A 9,166-nucleotide genomic window follows, 5' to 3' on the forward strand; every position below is an offset into this window, starting at 1 on the left:
GCCAACGCAAGAAGAGTGAGCAAAAGGAGGAGAGGAGCGTTGCTGAGAGAGAGAGATGAAGGGAAAGAAGAAGGGAAGGGAGGAGGTTGTTGGAGAGGGAGGCAGTCGACAGAAGGGGGAGAAGGGAGGGTGAGCAACGAGGCAAGAGAAAGGGATGAATGAAACAGAAAGGGAAAAGCGAGGGGGCTCGCATTAGGGTTTTATGGAAAATTTAGCGATGAATTAGCGACGGCTAAATTTCGTCGCAAACGTCATCACAATTTTGTGATGGAGTAGCGATGAAAAAAATGGTGTCGCGAAGTCGTGATGGAGCGTGAGACGGAATTCTTCTGTTGCTAATTTATCAAAAATTTGCGACGGCGCTTGTGACAAATTTTTTTCATCATAAATTCCGCAACTAATTTCAATTTTAGGGACGGATAGTTTTCTCTCGCTAATCCGTCATAACTTTGCGATGGATTATTTTCATCACAAATTTTTGTCGCTAAATATCATTTTTCTTGTAATGCATGCTAAATTTGATTTTTTTTGTATGTTTAGATTTTATGATTTTTTATATATTTTCATAATTTGATTCAATATGATTCCCCATTTTGCATGTGTATATATAAAAAAGTATGTTTTGTTGTCAAAATATACAAATTTTAAATATTTTTTGATAATGTGTCCAAGTTATCCATGATGATCAATCAAACAAATGACACAATGACATCAATGTTCTAAAATGGTCGATGCAAATGTTGAACAATAACACCATGTAACAGCCTTAAACAAGATTTGTGCTTGATGCTGCACTCACAAACACCAATAAGAAATTTGTTATCAATAATCATATTGACTATAAAAAATTTATTTACATATTTCTGACCTTTACATTCCACGACAGATTGCTTAGACAGAAGGGTAGCCCCTCACTTCCCAACAACATACACCCCTTTACTAGCTATCTACAGGGCTGCCTGGCCTCTTTGAGATTTGATGCCACAGGATAGTGCCTCAAATGGAAAAAAATATAATGCTTATATTTTACATGCTGCTTGAGGGCCTCATGCCGAGCATAGTGACAGACGGTTTTTTTGGCAAAATCTTGTTTGTCGAAAAACTCGTGAGAAATTAAAAAAAAAATCATAAATCATGTAAATTTTTTGGCAAAATCTAGGCAATAAAAAAATTAATTAAAAATATAAAAAATATTTTTATAAGAAAATATTAATAAAAATCATTTAAAAATAAAAACACATGGTTTTTTCAAGATAAATAGCCATTTAAAACGTAAATATCACGTTTAAATCATGGTATTTATGTTTTTTTTCATAAATATCACGATATTTTGAAAATCTCATGAAAAATTACTGTTTTAAACTTTTGGGCAATTTCTCGCTATATTATCGCAAGATTTTCATAAATCTTGCGATATTTGTTACAAAAATGCCGAGGGCCTTCAATGAAAAAAAATATGGAGAAATATGGGCTTCCAATGAAATATGCCTGAGGCCTCAACTTCTCTTGAGCAGCCCCTGCCTACCAACTACAGACCTCCAAAAGACCCCAATAAGAAACGACACCCTTCCTCAAATCCCACACACAAACTCCAAAGACCACAACAAACAAAGGGCAAATTAGTAAATCAGCCAACCAGGCCTTTTTTCAAATCTACTCAAAGCACCATGGACCTCATTGTTGCAAGTTTTTATGGACATGCCAATTAAAATATACTTGTATGAATAAATCTGACCCTTAGATGGATTCTGGATGGCTTATTTGATCTGTAGCGATAATTAGGTCATGTTTTTTTTGATAAAAAAAAATATGAATGTCACCAACTGGAGCTAAGTGAGGTTGGTAGGAGCTGTCAGTGCACGTTTTCCTGTGGTGGGAGGTTGCAGGTTCAAAACTCAATGGTAAGTTGAATAATAACTGGTGAGGATCTGTCCAACCCCACAAAAACAAATATAATTATTCATAAGAATTTGGTACAATCATTGCTTTTTGAATTGCTAAAAATCCTACATACAGATCAAATTCTGGCGATTCAAATAGAGATCTTCTCTAATCTGCCACATCTAGGGAGCCAGATTTGATCAAAACGAGGGTTGCAAGCTCCATCTGGGGTTCGAACTCATGATGCTGGGTTAGCAACTTAGCACCGCTCATTTGCTTGCCCACAAGCCAAGTGGGCAACCCTTGAGTAGTTGAAAACCTATTTCATGTGTTTGTTTTTATTTTAAGCTGTGGATTAAACTTAATACCTGCCAGTATGGAGGGGGCAGTTAAAAGTCATATTGTATATAACCAAGTGCTTATTCTATTCAATCCCCATTGCACTACTTGGGATATGTAAATGTGGATCCATGAACACCTTTGCAATATAATGTCACCCTGGTTGTGAGGGGTGCACCCATGGAGTTTTACGGTACCGTGACGACGACCATTCGTCCGGCATGCTAAGTCCAGTGTGACTAGGTCTTCGGCTCGAAAGTGGTTTCTTCGTGTCAAAGAAAAAAAGCAATAGAGATGTCAAACTAAAACATTGGTTAGACCCTTCAATGATTTGAAAGAGGAATGGTTTCATCATATATTCAACCCTAGCCATCCAATCAATATCTAGGATTGATCCAAATTCACACCTAGATGTGGACTAATCGTAATTGTTCAGATTCTTTGGCTAGACGACTAGGATAGACATAGGGTATTGTATATCTTTGGATTTTTTAAAGCAACAAAGAAAAAAGGGTTTCATGAAAAATAGAGTTTTTAAAAAAAATAGATTCAAAACCCGATCTGAATTTAGAATGATTGTGGTCTGTTCTACAAGGTCCCATGCTTTTTCTCTTTCGTTGAGCAGTGATCAGCCGGATTAGGAATGTTTGATCTTTGTTTTTGGAGTGGTGGCATTGTGAAAGTTTGTAGCTCGTATGCAATCCTATAAAAAAGACAAGCTCGATGAAAGGAGCCACCAAGACTCAAAAAAATACAAAAACAATGAAATATGCAAAATGTTAGTGTTATCAAAATTAAAAAAATACATCAAATAAACAAAATAAACATAAAAACAAATTGAATCTCACCTCGGTCTTAAATATCCTTTTCTATGTTTGATGAATGAAAGAACATGGGTGACACTTTGGCTAGGCACAAGCTTCAAATGGTGTGAGATTGGGGATTTGAGTCTTAGACTAGACTTAATATGAGTTTGAACTATGCTAGATGGGCTATGCTAGGTTTTTTAGGGATTCTACAAAGTAAAGGTGTGCTAGGGAGATAAAGACCAAATCTAAAATATGGTGGTGGCTCTCTATTTATAATTTTTATAGTGGATCTAAATATGTTTCTTGCATATCTGGGATTCAAAACAGATAAATGGATCCTATTAGATGGATTTGAAATGAAGGGCTAGGATTTGTCTAAAGCATGTTGCATTGGATAAAGGTATGAAAGAGATTTGGAAAGAAGGATATTCAGTCCTAAGTTTGGAAGGCAAATGACACTGATAAAGGCAAGATGTGCTTTCTAAAAATAGTTAGAATATGCTAACAATACATTTTTGTTAATAATAAATTAATGTGTTGTTAACCCATTCGGTAATGACAAATTATGGGGTTGACCAACTCTTGATGATAATCGAATGTGTCATCAAGGCACGCTAACATCCCAACTCAAAAAATGATTGCTTTTGACAACAATTCAAGATATGATAATGGCAATCAAGGTATAGTAAAGACAATTCAATGAGTCGTTATCACCCAAGAATTTATTTTGGTCAAAACTTTTGATTTTTGAGTCGCTTTGACATAATTTTTTATGCATTAAAAAACTAAAAACCTCCTCTTTAACTTTTCTTTTGATAAAAAGCCTTAAAGAGGTCATTTTGAATGTCATAAATTAGATTAAAGTTAGCCTTAGTGATAAAATTTTGAGATTTTGGCGTAAATATCTTGGTTCAAAATCGGGTGTATGCGGATATAAAATATTCTTTGTCAAAGAATGGCATCCTTTTTGTTCAAAAGTGGCTCATTTGGAATCGATCAAGGTTAAGTCATCCCTAAAGTCATATCTCATATCTAAGGGGAGCGTTTGATTTGCAAACCATGAGTATTGCAAACCGCCCATTGCAGTGGATCCTCAGTTTCTGAGAAAAACTAAAAGCGGAGTTTCCAAAAGAAAATTTTAATTTGGATAAGAAATTATATCCAAATTTGAGAGTTAGTGTGGTTTTGCTCTTCAAGTTGCATGCCTTTTTCTTCTGTTAGGTATGGATCAACCACACCAAGAGCTTGAAATCTTTAATATGGGATTTAGCTTGTGATCACACATACCTCATACGTAGATCCTAGAAAGAAAAGCGAGTTTGATGATGCAAGTTACCAAGGCTAAAAAAAACAAAAGACAAACAATATACGAAGGTTAGTGAAATTCATAATTATAAAATAAATGAAATAACTAAAATAAATATGAAAACAAAAACCAAATCTCGACTTGGGCTTAGGTATCCCTTCTCTATGATGTACGGGCGCGATAGAACTCTGGCAACACTCCAATTAGGCACAGGGAGGATCTATATATGTCCTAGGCTAGGCTAAGTGGGCTTAGCTAGGCTAGAGGAACTAGGTCTAGGTGTGTAAGGATTTCGATAGAATATAGGTACAGTTAGATCTCAAACTCCTGATATTTGAAATATAGAGGTGAACCCCCTATTTATACTTTTTTTGATGGATCAAGACTCAATTTATGTAAATCCAAGATTCGTCCAAGGAGTTGGCAAGATCCTATTAGCATAAGTTTAAAAGGGTTTCTTCTATTGTCCAAAGGAGTTACTAACCAAAATCTAGGGATTAGATCATATAGATAAGATCTAGGGGTTAAGATTACGCTAAGATTGATTTTTATGGGAGATAAGATAGGGGAATAGGTGGTTTTTAAAAAATGGCATGTGTTTTTTAATTCAAATAGTTGTTGATGGCATATGTTGCTAATGATAATTAGAATTTTCTAACAGCAATCCATGTGTTATTATGAAAGCACTGACAACATATGATTAATTCGGCTGACTATTGACGATAATCTATGTGTAATTAGTAATATGTTTCCAACACATGGTGGAAAAGGTCAACTGCACATGAGATCTTCTAATGAAAGTTCATATGTCGTTAGAAACTAAAAACTTTTTTTCCTTATAACTTAAGATTTTGGTTTCGGATTGAACTACTTTTTAACTTGTTTGAAAGTTGAGATCTTCTAGTTTAATTCATCTTTTGGTTAAATACCTTGAAAATACTATTTTGAAGGCCAAATATGATGTTGAAGTTAACCTTTGTTTGAGATAAGCCGAAAATGTGATGATTACGATATGTGAAATGTCTTGTTCAAAAAATGGGGTGTGTACAATCGTGTCAGGCCCATGCATGCCTGTAAACGTGGGATACAAGAACACCACAGACCTCTCTCTCTATCTCACTAGCGACCTTCGACAATACTCTCTCAATCATCTGGTGGCTATCGCCCTCCAGCAATGGGCGACAAGAAGCATTCTTCAAGTACTCTCTCTCCCTTGTTGACGTAGGATTACAGTTCTCTCTCACACATGGTTAGAGTGAACCCTAATTCGATTTTAAGGTTAGGGTTTGCCAAATAATTGATGTTCTATGCTTAACTTTTAGGGTTTTGTATTTTAATATCTTTTTTTTTATAATTTATTGGATGAATGCACTCTAAATCTAATAATTTTTTTCAAGTATGCATAGATTTTAAGGGTTTTATATTTTAATCTCTATTTTGGTAATTTTTTGGATGAATGCATGCTTTAAAAAAAAATTATGCTTAGATTTTAAGAGATGTTATCTTTATTTTTGTAATTTATTGAGTGAATTCTTGCTAAAACCGATCTTTTTTTGTATGTTAAGATTTTAAGGGTTTTGTATTTTAATTCTTGTTTTTGTAATTTATTGATTGAATGCATGCTAAATCTAATTTTTTTCAGGTATTTTGAAATTTTTTATATTTTAATCCTTATTTTTATGTATGCAATGCTAAATCTATTTTTTTTAGATATACTTAGATGTTAGGGATTTTATATGTTAATTCATATTTTTGTAATTTATTAAATGAATATGCTACATAAATTTTTTTAGTATGCTTAGATATTATGAGATTGTTATTTTAATCTCTATATTGTAATTTATTGAGTGAATGTATGTTAAATCTCTTTTTTTTTATGCTTAGAGTTTAGAAGTTTTGTATTTTAATTTTTATCTTTGTAATTTATTTGGTAAATGCATACTAAATTCATTTTTTGTTATGAAGCGCTTAGTTTTTTTGGTTTTTTACATATTTTCATAATTATTTGATTCAATATGATACCCATTTTCATGTGTATATAAAAAAAATATTTTGTTGTCAAATATACAAAATTTAAATATTTTTTTGATGATGTGTTCAAGTAACCCATGATAATGAAACAAACATATGATACATTGACAGCAGTGTTCTAAAATGATCGATTGTCTTGATGCTGCACTCACAAACACCAATAAGAAATTTGTTATCAATAATCATATTAACTATAAAAATTTTCTTTACATATTTCTGATCTTTACATTCCACTGCAGATTGCTTAGACAGAAAGGAAGCTCCTCACTTCTCAAGAATATACAACCCTCATTTTCCTCCACTACCCACCAACTACAGACCACCCAAAAGGCCCCAACAAAAAACAAAGACGCCCATCCTCAAATCTCGCAGATCACAACTCCAAAGACCACACAACAAACAAAAGGCAAATGAGTAAATCAGCCAACCAGCCTTTATTCAAATATACTCAAATCACATCCTAAAATCCAAATAAAACTTCATATTAAAGAAACCCCTAGAAAAGCTTATAAATCAAAATTATATATATATATATATATATATAACAAGAAAAAACTCCGATTCAAGTGATGGGAGAGAGAGAATGACGCCCATCCAGAAAATCTAAATCACCAGCTTCTTACTTAATGGCAGAAGATGACCTTGAGCTCCTTTGGAGATGTACACTACTGGGTTAGCGAAGGGTTGTCATAGGCGTAGGTGAAGGTGGAAGGGCAAGCTTGCTCGAAGAAGAAAGAGTACGTAGAGGCCATGCACGTAGCCGGGCTATTGTAGTAATCCCTGCAGCGTAGCTTCTCGGTGTTGAACTCCCCGCACCCGCTCTTGCGACCACCGTGCCTCTGATGAACTTCTGCAGCAGCGATGAGCACATCGGAAGCAGGTTGGTGCGGCACCCCACTACCAGGCAGTAGCCGCGACTCTCGTGTGGCATCACGGTGACCGGCAGGTTGAACCCATCGACGAGGCTCACGGAGTAGGAGGAGATGTCGGTCTGTGGGCTGTGGAGGGAGAACTGTGCCAGCGTTGCTGGGGTCGCACCACCCATGCCTCTGCACTTGACCCAGCACCCGCAATCTTCAGTGGCACAGGAGAATTGGCCACCTGAGTATGTGCAGCCCGTCCGGTCCCAAAGCCGGCCTGACTAGGGGTGGTCCGGCACTGGGAAGGTGCGGTACTGCAGGGTCTCGAGCGCGAACCCACCACCGCTCCTGTATCGTTGGCCAATCGATTCAGGTGTATCGGGTCGATATCGATACTCAATTGTATCGTTCTGAATCGGCCAAAAAATAATTAAAAAGTATTACGTGTCAATCAGAATGTGGCATGCATTAAAACTATATACAATAAACATTTATTAAAAAATAGCCGATTCAGGTCGTAGCAATTTTCTGGGCGATACGATACGTATCGGATACCGGCAGATACATACTGATACTGACAACATTGGTGGGTAAACCTCGGGTGCGTTCCACGACCATCTTGCCTTGGTACACTATAAGAAATATGTTCAACAGCGACGGTCTCGCTTGATGGCGTCAATAAAGGTTGACTATTAGTAACGCATTTTAGCTGAGCGTTAGTAAACAGATATTTACTGACGCCCCTCCACCGCGTTACATATAAAAGATTTTCTTTGTTGCTTTTGTTCAGCGCATCAGAGAAGAATAACATCTACAGACGCCATCAAAACTTGCGTGACTGACCCAATATAATGACTGCAATATATAATATTTACCAATTAGAAACTTTCAGATGGATCGAATATGAAGCGTGGTTCGGGTATGAGTCATTTCAGGTGGTTCGGGTACGAGTCATTTCAGGTATATAGTCAGGTCGGGTTTGGGTGTATAATAGGTTCAGATACATAATTGGGTTGGGCTCGAGTCGGTTCAGTTTTTAAAAAATGGAGAACCATTTGGGTCAGAATGCATAATCGGTTCGACGGAGAACCATTTGGGTCAGAATGCATAATCGGTTCGACTTCGTTCGAGTTTGGGTGTATAATAGGTTCAGATACATAATTGGGTTGGGATCGAGTCGGTTCAGTTTTTAAAAAATGGAGAACCATTTGGGTCAGAATGCATAATTGGTTCGACTTCATTCGAGTTTGGGTCTTCATTTACAATATCCAAGATCTGACCCATTTTTACTACAAGTCTATATTTTGAACCTGACACAAACCCATGGGTCTACCAATATCAGTTTGGGTCGGGTGCACCCCTACTAATGACCTCCTAATTTTGGATGTCACTGATCAGCCTCAATTTCTTTGGATAAAACCATTTTTTCCTTCAACGACTCATTTTTAGATGATGCCTTCCATGGAAACCCTTTCCTTTTCCTATGGTGGGTGACTTATTTGGCTCAAAATTATGCTTATTTGAAATTAAGGTTTTTTTTTGCTAAATAACTCCTTTGGATTAGTTATTTGAAAACGGTATTTTTGGAGAAAAAAGCTCATTGTATGAAATTGTTTAGTCCCCTATCTATCATATTTGAGAAACTCCATGTGTTTTTAATTAAGAGGGTTGCTTTAGAGGGCAAGATGAGTATTAGATCTTGGGCTTGCCAAAGGATTTTAAATATTAATTATTAATTTGGATTTGGATTTGGATTTAGATTTGGATTTGGTTTTGGTTTGTATGTTTGGATTTCATCCTCATTATTAATTTGGTTTGTACGAGTCACCACCATTTACTCATGTTTGGTTAGCCATTGACAATAAGATTCACCCTCATTTGCGTGAGAATCTAAACCTCATGAAACGTTACCTAACATGCCTAAATCAGGAGATTTTCCC

At 35.9% G+C, this 9,166-nt stretch overlaps 1 pseudogene; it reads right to left on the bottom strand.

Moving 5' to 3' along the window:
* Positions 1 to 6,989: 6,989 nt before the first annotated feature.
* On the bottom strand, positions 6,990 to 7,844 carry LOC149828305 (osmotin-like protein; annotated as a pseudogene).
* Positions 7,845 to 9,166: the final 1,322 nt, after the last annotated feature.

The sequence above is a fragment of the Nuphar pumila genome, chromosome 9, assembly GCF_984573655.1.
Source record: "Nuphar pumila chromosome 9, dmNupPumi1.hap1.1, whole genome shotgun sequence".
NCBI lineage: Eukaryota > Viridiplantae > Streptophyta > Magnoliopsida > Nymphaeales > Nymphaeaceae > Nuphar > Nuphar pumila.